The following is a 14,683-nucleotide window of genomic DNA, read 5'->3' as shown; positions in this document are numbered from 1 at the left end:
TTCTGGAGATCAGCAACGAATTCCAGAATCTGAAGAAGGGAAGAATGAGCGTTACTGAATACGCTGCAAGCTTTACTGAGAAAATGAAGCTTGTTCCTCACCTCTTCCCAACTGAACTCTCCAAGGTTAACAAATTTGCCCTCGGATTACCAGCGGACTTCGGTCCAATGGTCAAGCAAACTACCACTCTAAAAGCTGCCATCTGGGCTGCTAAGAATGTGGAGACCCAGATACGAGAAAAGGGTCTGGAGAGAGCGGAAGTGGGAGAGAAACGGAAATTTGACGGATCCTCGAGGTCCGGTAAGAAAGGTAGATTCTCGAAGTCTAGTTCGAGAGGAGGAGGATCAGAAGCAAAGTGGTGTGACAAGTGCAAGAAGAAGCACTCTGGGAAGTGTGATGGAGGGGTCACTTGTTACAAATGCGGAAAGCCTGGGCACTATGCCAACGAATGCACCCTTAACCAGAAGGCCTGTTATGGGTGTAATGAAGAAGGGCACATTTTGAAGGACTGCCCGAAGAAGAAGGAGGCAGGAAGACCCAACATACCACCAAAGCCGAAGGCGAGAGCCTTCCAGATGACGCTCGAGGCTGCAAAGGAGGCAGCAGACGTCGCTTCAGGTACCTTTCTTGTAAATGGTTTGCCTGCAAATATACTGTTTGATTCCGGAGCCAACTACTCCTTTGTGTCGCATAAATTTAGTGCGAAATTAGCATTACCTGTAGAAAAACTTGATAACGCCCTAATTGTAGAAGTTGCCAGTGGCAAATTCGTACCTGTTAGTAATCGTATTAGGAACATCGTCATTGACCTAAACGGAAACGAATTCCAGGAGGAACTATTACCCATAGAGTTAAACGGTTTCGACATCGTTTTGGGTATGGATTGGCTTAGCGCCAACGATGCCGAGATATTATGCCGAAAGAAGATAGTTAGGATAAACCCACCCGGAAAGGAATCATTTATGGTGTACGGGGACAAACGCAGAGTGAGTTCTGGAATCATATCCTTGATGAAAGCTAGGAAATGTTTGTCCAAGGGATGTGCATCGTACTTGGCATTCGTAATCGATGCTAAGAAAGAAAAGAAAGAGGTGCAGAACATACCGGTTGTGTGCGATTATCCGGAAGTCTTTCCCGAAGATCTTCCTGGATTACCACCTGATAGGCAAGTAGAATTTCGTATAGACTTATTACCAGGAACAACACCGATAGCAAAGGCACCTTACCGATTAGCACCGACGGAGATGAAGGAGCTCATGATGCAACTTCAAGAGCTGTTGGATAGCGGTTTCATTCGACCTAGTTCATCACCCTGGGGAGCTCCGGTGTTATTTGTGAAGAAGAAGGACGGAAGCATGAGGATGTGCATAGACTACCGAGAGCTGAATAAGGCAACGGTGAAGAACAAGTATCCATTGCCGAGGATTGATGACCTATTCGATCAGCTGCAAGGTTCAAGCTACTTCTCAAAGATCGATCTTAGGTCAGGATATCATCAGCTGAAAGTGAGAGAGCAGGATATTGAGAAGACTGCATTCAGAACAAGATATGGACACTACGAGTTCTTGGTTATGTCATTCGGACTAACCAATGCTCCCGCAGCATTCATGGATTTGATGAACAGGGTTTGTAAACCATTCCTCGATAAATCCGTGATAATGTTCATCGACGACATTCTCATATACTCGAAAAGCCAGGAGGAGCACGGCAAGCATCTACGAGAAGTGTTGGAGGTGTTAAAGAAGGAGAAGCTTTTTGCAAAGTTCTCCAAATGCGACTTTTGGATACGGGAAGTCCAATTCTTGGGTCATGTTGTTAACCAAGAGGGAATAATGGTTGATCCCGCCAAGATCGAGGCTGTAATGAAGTGGGAACGTCCGAAGAATCCCACGGAGATTCGAAGCTTTCTAGGATTAGCCGGATATTACCGACGATTTATCCAAGGCTTTTCTTCGATAGCTGCTCCATTAACAGCTTTGACCCATAAAGGAGCTACGTATACATGGAGTGAGAAACACGATGAGGCGTTCGAGAAGCTAAAGAAGAAGTTATGTGAAGCGCCGATACTTTCTCTACCCGATGGAGTCGAAGATTTCGCAGTTTATAGTGATGCATCTGGAGTCGGGTTAGGTTGTGTTCTGACCCAAAGAGAAAAGGTGATAGCATACGCATCTCGACAATTGAAAGAGCACGAAAAGAACTACCCCACTCATGATCTGGAGTTGGCAGCGGTAGTATTCGCCTTAAAGATATGGAGGCATTACCTCTACGGCACGAAGTGCAAGCTCTTCACTGATCATAAGAGTCTCCAGTATCTCTTTAATCAGAAGGAGTTGAACATGAGGCAACGACGCTGGCTAGAACTTCTCAAGGACTACGACTGTGAGATACTTTACCACCCAGGTAAAGCAAATATTGTTGCTGATGCTCTCAGTCGAAAAGTCAATCTTGAAAGAAGAAGGCCAAGAGCGTTAAGAATTGAAGTCGTCTCGACGATTGTGGAAAGTATCAGGAAAGCTCAAGAAGAAGCCTTAGAAAAGAATGACCGAAAGGAAGAACGTTTGGGAAAAACGTTAGTGTTCGGTACGAACATTCGAGGACTGAAGGTATTCCAAGATCGAATTTGGGTACCTAAGACGGGAGGAATAAGAGATCTTCTAATGGAAGAAGCACACAAGACCATGTACTCGATTCATCCCGGTAGCACTAAAATGTATAGGGACCTAAAACCCTACTACTGGTGGCCGACGATGAAGCTCGATGTTGCGAAGTATGTGGCTGAGTGCGTAACATGTGCGAGGGTTAAGGCACAACATCAAAAACCGTATGGGAGTTTAGAACCCTTACCTGTACCCATGGGTAAATGGGAAGACATCACCATGGATTTTGTGACTAAACTGCCCAGAACGAAGAATGGTCACGACATGATTTGGGTAGTCGTGGATCGTTTCACCAAGAGTGCACACTTCATAGCAGCCAACGAGAAGTGGTCTATGGATAAGCTCGCAAATGCTTACGTGAAGGAAATTGTAAGACTTCACGGTGTCCCTCTTACTATTGTGTCAGATCGTGATAGTCGTTTCACATCGAGGTTTTGGAGGAGTCTACAAGAGGAGTTGGGTACAAAGTTGTGTTTGAGTACTGCTTACCATCCGCAAACTGATGGTCAGAGTGAAAGAACGATTCAGACGTTGGAAGATATGCTGAGAGCATGTACCCTCGAATTCCAAGGGAATTGGGACGAGCACTTACCTCTGGTAGAATTTTCCTACAACAATAGTTTTCACTCGAGCATCAAGATGGCTCCTTATCAAGCCTTGTATGGGCAGAAGTGTCGTACGCCGTCTTGTTGGCTTGAAGCCGGAGAGAAGCAATTTATGGGCCCCGAGATAGTCCATGAGACTGCTGAGAAATTGAAGGTGATTAGGGAAAGAATGTTAGCAGCTCAGGATCGTCAGAAGAGCTATGCCGACAAGAAAATACGACCGATAACCTTCGAAGTTGGGGATTCCGTTTTACTTAAAGTCTCACCGTGGAAGGGACTTATACGATTTGGGAAACGAGGAAAGTTGAGTCCAAGGTTTATTGGACCATTCAAAGTTCTTCAGAGGATTGGGAACCAAGCTTACAAGTTGGAATTGCCCGAAGAACTCAATGGTATTCATAACACCTTCCATGTGTGTTATTTGAGGAAATTCATGGGAGATGTTCCCGACATAATTCCAATCTCGGAATTAAGGATGGATGAGAATAAAAGGCTGATCGAAGAGCCTGAGGCAATTATTGACCGTAAGACTAAGAAGTTACGATACAAGATGGTCGACTTGGTGCTAGTCCGATGGAAACATTCGAATGGGCCGAATCTCACTTGGGAAACAAAGGATGACATGATGAGTCGCTATCCACATCTGTTTGCTGATGCATGATTCCGGGACGGAATCATCCTAAGGGGGTGAGAATTGTAACGCCCGGGTTTTCAGGGCTAAGCATTTTTGTCAATATAATAGTCTAGGTCAACTATTGTAACTCTTTTTGAAGTAATAAATATGAAATATTTGAGTATTATGTGAATTATGTGTGTTTATGTGTTTATTATTTAATTATAAATGTATAATTAATAAAGAATAAAAATGAGCGTCAAAATTAAAGTGTGAGATAATCCCGATATCTCTACATAAAGTTGTAGAATATGTCTCAAGGTTTCCGTGCATATAAAGAATGCCGAAATCCGAGCTATAACGAAGAAGTTATGGCCCGCCGAAGTTTTACGACAAAACCGGCACGATACCGGGAGACGTAAATAGTGAATTTACGATAGAAGACTTTTTAGCCTTAGCAATCTAAACAAAAGTCGTAGAATATGTTAAACTAAGAACATCGATAAAAAGAACGCCCAAATTTGACTTCGTATGAAGAAGTTATGATTTTTCTAAGATTCGGCTTAGCAGTGCACGACCTGAAACTCGAATTTTAGTTCGAGCGGTTTTTGGCTTACGCAACGTAAATGAGAGTTGAAGATCTCATTAATAGGAAATCAACGGTAAAAAGACAGACAAAAACAAAGTCCGTATGTAGAAGTTATTAATTTTACGCAGACGTTTAACAGTATAATCTCCTTGTACTGTTAAATTTAAGATCGGTCGAGAATTAGCTGACGGTGTCAAAATGAAAGTTGTAGATCTTATTATTACCTACGCGTGGATATAAAGAACGTCAAAAACGGAGGTCGTATGTGAAAGTTACGGATTTTAGAAGTCGGAAGTGTGCTGTGCGAAAATGGGTGATGTGGCACAATCTTGGCCATTGCTTTCTCCCCAAGGCTTGCCACCAGATGGTGACATGTGGCACCAAGTTCAGCCACATTTCACCCTATAAATACCACCTCTCCCACCCTCATTTTCTTCACACCTTTCCCATTCTTTCTTCTCTTTACTCTCTCTCTCTCTCTCTAGAACCTCTCTCTAGCCCCGAAATCCCCCGAAAAGCCTAGGGAACCTCCCTAGCACGAGGCGGAAGCCCCGGAGTGCTCGAAGGCTCTGAGAAGAAGAGCTTTTCGGCTCGGGAACGCTGCTCCAAGCAAAGCCCGGTTTTCTATAAAACCCGCTGTAAGGGAGCTACGTCTACGCTATTTTTAATATAACTTTTATTTAATTATAGTAACGTTATTAGGAACTTATAATAAATACTTGGGCTATTATTATGGGTTATATAAGTATTTTTTGACGCTTATATAATAATAATAATAATAGCTAGACTATTAATTAGTCTCGACGAATAATAAACTAAACTCTAGTGGTAATAATACTAGGTTTCGTCGAAGAAAAATTCTTTTTAAGAAGCGAAGCGCTGTCTGAGTTCGGAATCACCACCTTTTCCAGTGAGTGCATAGTTACCTTCAACTTACACATAGATATGAAGTATTTTATATAAATTACGTGTTATGTGTGCATATTATCTGAATACTTGCTATCTATGCTAGATGAACGTTGTTATACATGTTTTCAATGATTTAAACTGTATATGTATTTTATATCTACGAAAATGTTGGGGTAAAACATGGGTAGATGTAATAGGTGATGTGTGATAAAATGCTGAGAGGCCTCGATGTTGTTGTTGTTGATCCAGTCATCTAGCGGAGTATAGATGACGACCACGGACTCTTCTAGACAGTCCAGTGGAACACTAGCAGGTTCGCAACCTGTAGGTGTTGTGAACGATGTGTTCACCGGTGTACTCCATCCCCCACATGGTTGCCTATTAGGACATTTATTGCTGAGGAATCCCCTTAGCAGTAGTGTCCGTCCCGATGATAATCCTTAGGCTAGGTCCCTTATGATAGGTGTTTAGGGACGTAAAGTGAGGATAACGGGAACGGGTAATCGGGTTATTGTTGATTGATGAAATTAATAAACTTATTTATTGTGGGTTGAAAACCCTATGCGCTCACCAGGCTCCCAAGCCTGACCCACTCAGTTTTATGTATTACAGGTAGTGGCGCATGAGCATAGGTGTGATGTTTTGGACGAGGGATTACGGATATAGGCCTGTAGATATGAAATAATGTAGTAAGGCTTATATTGTACTGTTTATACTTTTGATCTGTACGAACATGACATCCCGAGTCTTTTAATGAATACATTTCTATGGAAATGCTTTTGATAAATCTTTATCATATTATTGTTTTGGGACAAATTCCGCAAACCATTTATTAAAAGATAACTCTGATTTTGAAATAAAGTATAAACAAAACCGGTCCTTTCTGGCCGTGATTTTGGGGATGTCACACCTCACACTGTTGTAGTCCTGCTGACAAAACCCTAGTTGCTGAATGACGGATTCCCGAATCTGTCAATCATCAAAATAACACCCAATTAATAATTGGGTTCCAACACATAACCATAAATACCTACTTGGGGGTAAATACTACTTTACCCCTAACTTAGCTTTATTTAAGCCCAAGGACCAATCCAAAGGCCCAATAGTCAACTATGAGTCAAAGCCCAACATATGGCCCAATTTCACATAATCATAAAGGCCCAAACTATGGCCCATCAATGGCCTAATTTTCCAAATTGGGTCCAACTCCTCATATGGTCCTTACCTCAAAGCCCATTAATTATCCTAGTCCATTTGCTTGACCTTGGATACCCCATTAATAATCCAATCATCAAGCCCAGTAGAAAGACCCAACAATAACCCAAGTGAAGTTAGGGGTTCTCATAAAATGACGATTAGGGTTAAGTGTTTCTCACTTAATCCAATAAGGACTTTATCCATTAAATCCATCACTCTTCTAAATAACTCATGGTGTGATTGGGCTTAATACACAATTCCATTCTAATGCCCAAATGTGGCTCCTGATAAGTCCAAGCCCATAAATCCAATATTAAGGTTTTTTAAACCCTAATTAGGGTTTTAATCCCATCTTAGCCCAATAGGCCCAAAACCAAGTCCTAAGCCCATTAGGGTTTTCCTTAGGTCAATTAGGGTTTATTATACCCATTAGTCACATGTTTGGGCTTTTGGGTCCATTAGGGCTTCACTTGGCCCATTAGGGTTTTAGTCCATTGTCCAAACATCCAACAAGCACACCGCCACCCGACACGACGTCCGGTGGCGGCAGCTATCACCCTACGGTGGTGGTTTTGAGTTTTCATTTCATTATTCTAGCCACTATTACAATTTTACAATGCTTAGCTCAAAATAACATAAAAAGAAAATAAAATGCACGAACAAACACCTCGTGGTGGCCGACGATAGCGAATGGCGGCAGCCACCATGGCAGCCATGGCGGTTTCTCCTTGAGTTTCTCTGTTCAGCAATAACACACGTTCACGCTCCTGGAACACCGCATCACCAGGCTATGCACTCAATCAACAAACTTGTGGCAACACATGGTGGGTTGAGATGATAGCCACTACCTCACGGTGGTGGTGGTTGCAGGTTTTCTTGCTTCCCTACCCAAAATAACACACATACTACTTCACATATTAATAAACACACACACACACACACAACCACCTCCTACGGTGGCTGGTGGCGGTAAAGGGGGCAAAAACGGTGGCAGCCACCACCATGAGGTGGTGGCGGTGGGTTTCTAGATCCAAGCTTATGTGTACAACCTGAGGTAGCAATCCAAGTCCATAAACGACACGAGACGAAGACTTCCAACCACCGACTAGGAGGATGTGGTCGTCGGAAAGGGCAGAAATGGCGGTTCAACGGCCGTCGGTGCCCATAGCAGCCAACCACGACGTCAAAACACGAAAAGAACGAAGGAAATTGGAAAAAGAAGTGGCAGATGACCTTACCACCGACTTCTCGTTGGTTCACGACTCAAGCAACGACGAACCCAACATATTCCTCTCTCCTTGGTGGTTCTCTGGTTGCCTGCAACGTCTATGGCAACAAAGGTTGCGTTTCAATGGCGAAACTGCTGATCGGCAGCCTTGACAGATGGAAATGAACGAGAAAAAGGGGTGGCAACTGGGAGGACTCTCTTGGACGATGACGGTTGTAATGGGTCATTATGGTTAGGTTTTAACATTCAAATGAGAGGGAAAAATAGATACGGGGTTAAACCCGTGTCTTATGCCAACTTTTCCCACATTTCCGAAATTAGACCCTCTTAATAAAATCTTTTCAGTTTAAATCCAAGAATTTACCCTTTAGCCCTTGGTCCCATAATTTCCTTTCATAATAAGTCCCACCATTACCAACCAGCCCCTTAAACCTTCAAATCTTTTCAATTTAAGTCCATTAATTGCCAAACGCACCCTGACTTCTGAAATCCTTTCCAAATTAAATCCAGAACTTACAATTTTAACCCCCAACTTCTAAAATTGTAACAATTAACCCTCGAGACCAACACCTTTCTATATCATTATGGATTTTAGGGCTACTATTAATTTATTAATTTGCTCATTTATTTATTTAATAAACGGGGTGTTACACTTTAGCACCTTATCCAAATACGTGCTTTGACTAAGTCTAATTAGTCTTCTACTCCTATTTCTCAAAATCCTTATTCCCATAATATAGACAGTATCTCCTAGATCCTTCATAGAGTTAAGCTTTTCAAGCCAGGACTTAACTTTCTGCAAAGTTGGAATGTTGTTTCCTATAAGTAGTATGTCATCAACATAGAGTACCAGGAATGTGACTATACTCCCCACTATCTTTGACATATACACACGATTCATCTTCACTCCTAGAGAAGCCAAACTCTTTGAAGTTCTCATTAAAGCAAACATTCCATCTGCGAGAAGCTTGTTTCAATCCATAGATTGATTTCTCAAGCTTATACACTCTATTGGTGTATTTAGCATCCGTAAAACCCTCTAGATGACTCATGTAAACATCCTCAACCAACTTTCTATTAAGGAAACAGGTTTTAACATCCATCTGCCAGATCTGATAATCATGAAACACAAATATGGCTAACGTAACCCTAATAGATTTAATCTTAGCCACTGGTGAGAATGTCTCATCATAGTCAACCCCTACGGTTTGAGTAAAGCCCTTCAAAACATGTCGTGCCTTGAACGTGTGTACCTTTCCATCCATGTCAATATTCTTCTTGAAGATACATTTGCACCTAACTGTCTTACGACCCAGTACATTATCAACCAAATTCCAAACTTGATTGTCATACGAGTTATGTGTTCATAATTGGAGGTACAACAATCAGCTGGATGTTAAGGTTACAAAAGAGTGTTGTTCTTTCAACCACAGAATTAAAATACATGGTACTTGCAGAAGCTGCCAATGAGCTCATATGGTTGAAGAGTTTCTTGTCAGAACTTGGAATGTACCAAAAGGATTGTGTATTGCATTGTGATAACCAAAGTGCAGTTCACTTAGCAAACAATCCAATGCTTCACAGTAGAACGAAACACATTCAGATGAGGTACCATTTTATTCGAGATTAATCAATGAAGGAACTCTAAATATGAAGAAAATCCCCGGAACGAAGAATCCAATTGATATGTTCACTAAGGTGGTTACCTCTGAGAAATTGAAGCTTTGCATGACTTCAACTGGCCTTTTAGAAGTTTAAAGAGAAGGGCTTGGCAGAGAGAGAGAGAGAGAGAGATTACTTTGAGGAATGGTGAAATTTGAATGGCAGATGAAGTTGTTGAAGCCTTCAAGTGGGAGATTGTTAGGGTATGAAGTATTCTCTAACATGGAGCACTTAGATCATAATGGATAACTTGGGGTTCATGGAGCATGTGGCAAAGGAATGAAACATATGAGAAAGGAATGGATCGTCTAAAAAAGGAACTGATCAAGTGCCAAAGGAATTGATTGGATAGAAGGGGGTTTGGAGCAGCTGGAAGAGGTTTAGAGCACTTGGGAGTGATATGGAGCAACAAGGGAACCTTTTTGTGTCATGTGTTGAATGGATGGATGAAGAAGGATGTAGTTATACCAAGGGCATTCCTTCTTGCACCATTACGCTCCATCTTGCGCCATGAGGATCCCTCTTGCGCCGTGGGGTACTCCTGTTGAGCCATAAAGTATGCTCTTGCGACATGCATGGCCTTGTTGTGCCATGTATGTTCCTGTTGCGCCAATGTGGTATTGTTGCTCCAATCTTGATGGTCTTGTCCCACACTTGAAGCATGTTGCGCCATCCATGCACTTGTTGTAATGCTTGGTCCAAGTAATATTTTTTTTTTTCAAGTTTTAGGGTTTTGGACCGAAACTCGATGAGTTGGGGAGATCTAACTCATCATGTAGAGATTTTTCTGGATGTGGGTTAAGGACCATACTCGACCCCAACTCGTCGAGTAGGCGCTGGAAAAGAAAACCCTAATTTTCCAGGTTTTGCACCCTATTTAAAGTACTTATGGTCCATTTGTAGCCTCCTTCATTGTCTTTACAGTCCAGAAGCAAACCCTAATCGAGATAACCCTCCATATTGAGTGTGTGTAAGGCTAAAGTGTGTATGTTTGGTACATTTCTTGAAGAACTCAAGGATTTAAGAGCTTGGAACGAGAAGGAGCTTATAGATCCAACATCTACTCAGTTGTAGCAACCATTTGAAGGTAAAAAGCTATTACCTTGACCTTTCTTTGGTTAGATCTCTCTCATTCAAGAGAATATGGCATTTTTAGCCTATTTTGGACCTATTTTTGGAAGTTGGGAATGAATTAAAGTTGTAACTTCAGATTTGAAATCTTCTAGGCCTCTATAGTTATAAAGTTATCAATTTTATCAAGCTTTGGCCCTTCTTCATGCCCTAGACCTATTATCAAGCTTGGTTTTAGCATTTTAGCCTCTTGAAGCCTTACATGCATGTGAAGTTGGCAACTTTACATGGAAACTACACCCTAGGGGACTGTATCTGTAGTTTGGAGCCTTGGATTCAAATCGAAAGGACTAAACAGAAAAATGGTTGAAGGAAATCGACGAGTTGCATAGCCAAACCGACAAGTTAGGCAGGGTTTACATGCTTTCTGGATTCTGAGCAAACTCGGCGAGTGGGTGAGATGAATCGGCGAGTTGATTAGGGTTTTCGGTCTCCTGGACACTAAAGAACTCGACAAGTTAATTAGGTAACTCGACGAGTTGACTCGACTTTTCGGTTGTATGGACTCTGAAGGAACTCGACGAGTTGCTAGATGCACTCGACGAGTTGGGGTCAACATGGACTGTTGACCTTGACTTTGATGATGGTTGACCAAGTTGGAATAAAAGGGTATTTTTGGTATTTCGGGATTTTGACAAAGTTAGTCACATGGTGGTTGTGGGCAGTTGAGTTGGAGTTGTGAGTTTGGACTTATCTTATCGATGCAACATTTCTTCAGAGGTGAGTCTCCTCACCATACCAATGTGCCGAAGGCACCACGACTGGCCCATTTAGTTAGTTGAAGTGTTTATTATGGATTCACTACTGATATGGATGGTATGCATATGTATGAGAATGTGCTAGTACTTATTGACTGGATATGTGAAGACCCAGGGGGGAGCATGTGGCATTTAGATATAAGACCATGTGGGGGAGCCCATGGAAAGTAGTTAAGACCATGTGGGGGAGCCAATGACACATATGAGTAAGACCCTGGAGGGAGTCCATGTCATCCCTATATGTTTATGTATGAGTTATGTAGTATGATAGATATTTCTATGATATATGATATGCTAGTTGACTATTATGTTATTTTCATGGAAGACCCCAGGGGGAGCTCATGACAGTTGTATTTAAGACCATGTGGGAGAGCCCATGACATTCCTAGGTAAAGACCATGTGGTGGATCCCATGGCAAGTTGTAAAGACCATGAGGGGGCCCATTTCATGTAGGTATAAGACCCTGGGAGGAGCCCACAACATCCATATATGTTTGTATACATGGCTTATGTTGTTTATGTAGCTTATATAGCTAATATGGATTATATGATTATGTCGATTGTGTGGGGGTATGCTCTGGGGTACTCATTAAGCATTAGCTTATAGTTTCTTGATTTGTTTCAAGTACTTTAGAGCCTAAGGGCAAGGGCAAGGTTTGATGACGCGACATGCACTCTCTGGAATTTTATATGGGGACACTATGATATTTGAAATGAAAGGTTGATGTTATGGGTTTTGAGAACAGTTGTCATTGAGATTTCATATTTTATAGGAACTTTTTGATTAATTAAAAATGAAAAAAATTTATTTGGAAATTTGGGATGTTAAAAGTTGGTATTAGAGCCTTGTTTTAAGGGATTCGGGCACACTCTCGAGTGTGTCAGGACTCAAACTAAGGAAATGGTAAAATTATTTTAAAAAAAGTCAAAGTTAAAACTTGTTAAACTGGAAAACGGGAGAGGGCAATGCGCATAATTGGCCGAGCCCAAGTAAGTAGTTCCCCAATATGTTAGCCATGCTATACTAATATTTGGATTATGATAATTGTATGGATCTTGCTATGTGTATGCTTTCAAAATTGTATACGGTTAGGGTCTTATAGCCTCATAATGATTGATTTGGCCTTATTTCCTGCTCCTTATCTAGTTGTGGTCTTAAGGTAGGGTCTATTATTCAAAAGACTATTCGATCCTGTTGTGTGTATAATTTGCATGCATAAGGCCACATGTTATGATTGAATTCTTGTTTGATACGGATGGAGCCAATATTAGGATAGACTAGGATTTGAGCTATGCGGTATCCTGTGAGATATGTTTTGTTCTTGGATAAATTAGAGTTATCATGTAGAGCCTTGGGGAAGGTACAGGTAGGTGTGGAAGGTAGTGTTGGGTCCATACTACTGAAAGAACAAGACCTGTACCCGAACCAATGTTAGATCTGGAAGCTCTAAGGAGAACCAGTATGGAAGGATCCTCTTTTTTTTTTAACATCTTGATCATTATATTTTATGGTATTGAAGTATAGTATGGTGGTGACATGACACATAGCAAGGGGATAAGGATCAGGATCTGGATCTAGGTTGGGCGATGGTACCGAGCCCATTGATGAGAGGCTGTACGAGCTTATTGCAGCCGAGGTTACGAGGGGCATCGTGATGCTACCCCAATGATTTTTAAGATGGTAAAGGAAGGGAAGATGAAGATCATGGAGGAGCGGATCAGTTCCCTCCGAGTCGAGATTGTTGCGGGCCAGGTAGGGCCCCAAACTCCGTTATTCAGGGAGTTCAAGGCATGTGGACCACCTGAGTTCTTCGGGGTCAGGGACTCGATAGCTAGTTAACGCTGGGTGGCAGACATGGAGAATGCCCAACGCACAAGCTTTTGCCCGGATGCGGAAAAGGTGGGGTTTGCCTTGTGTGTGCTGAGGGACCGAACCAGGGATTGGTGGGAGGAGGTGACTAGCTAGGTGGGAGCAACCAGTGTGGCTGAGATAACATGGGCCGAGTTTGTTAGACGCTTTGATCTGGAGTTTGCACCATCTATTGAGGTGCAACGATTAGTGTGGGAGTTCCAGGAACTCCAACAGACTATCGAGACTGTGGCGGAGATCACTACCAAGTTTCGGGAATGAGCACTGTTGATCCCGTAGTATGCTACGGATGAGGATATGAGGAGGACGAGATACCATTCCATGTTGAGGGATGATATCCGTGAGTTTGTGAGCTTTATAGGGTGCGAAAACCTGAATGAGATGGTAGAGAAGGCCTGTGATCACGAAATAGAGTTGGAGCTTTGTGCCAAACAGAAGCTGGAGCAAGTTCAGGCAGACACAAGTTAAGCTAAAAAGCCTAAGACCTCGGAGTCTTCTGGTAGGGGCCAACAGGGTCATTGCCAATGTGCTAAGTGCGGTAAGCCACACAGTGGGGCCTGCCGAGCAGTGGGCTCGCGATGTTACGCATGTGGCCAACTGGGCCACATGAGCAGGGATTGCCCCAAGAAGGGCTTGATTTGTTTTCACTGCAACCAGACTGGCCATAAAAAGGCTGATTGTCCGAGGTTGCACGGAGGAGGAGGAGCGGTGGCGGCACCGGCGCTCACCACAATAAGGATCATAGATGGCCGCCCTGCTAAGGTGGATGCTCCTGTGGTGAAGAGTCGCGTATCCATTTGACTACTGAGGAGGCTGGGGCAACACCAACCATCGTGCTGGTACGTATTTTATTTTTCCTGCATGATATTGATTTGTATTGCTTATGTGTATGTATGCGCTCCTATATAGGGACCTTTTTATACAATGGTATGTTGGTTCATGTTCTCTTTGATTCGGGAGCTACCCAATTGTTTGTATCTCTTGCGCTTAGCAAGAAGTTCCGGGACACTCTAAGAACATTGGATTCCCTGCTTGAGGTTGAGATTGCTGATGACCGCACTATGAGTGTTGAGAGGGTATATAAGGATTGTGTCATGAATGTGTATGAGGAGAGATTTTGGGTTGATTTGGTACCGATACCATTGCGAGGGATGAAGGTGATTGTCGGGATGGACTGGTTGGGTTCCAATGGCGCCATGATAGATTGTGAGCGCCAACTGGTGAAAGTTCAAACCCCAAGTGGGGGAGACTGGTTATTCATGGAGAGAGGGCCGCGTAGGGGCCAACCTCCTGTTCAGCTGCGAGGGCTATGAGACTTCTTCATCAGGGTTGTTCAAGATTCTTGGCGTATGTCTCGGATACGAGTGTTGAGGCCCTGACAGATTTGGGAAGTGTACCGGTTGTACATGATCATCGAGATGTCTTTCCTGAGGAGTTTTCTGGGGTGCCTCCAGATAGGCA

The sequence above is a fragment of the Lactuca saligna genome, chromosome 1, assembly GCF_052625555.1.
Source record: "Lactuca saligna cultivar CGN05327 chromosome 1, ASM5262555v1, whole genome shotgun sequence".
Lineage (NCBI taxonomy): Eukaryota > Viridiplantae > Streptophyta > Magnoliopsida > Asterales > Asteraceae > Lactuca > Lactuca saligna.
Note: the sequence above shows the minus strand (reverse complement) of the source record.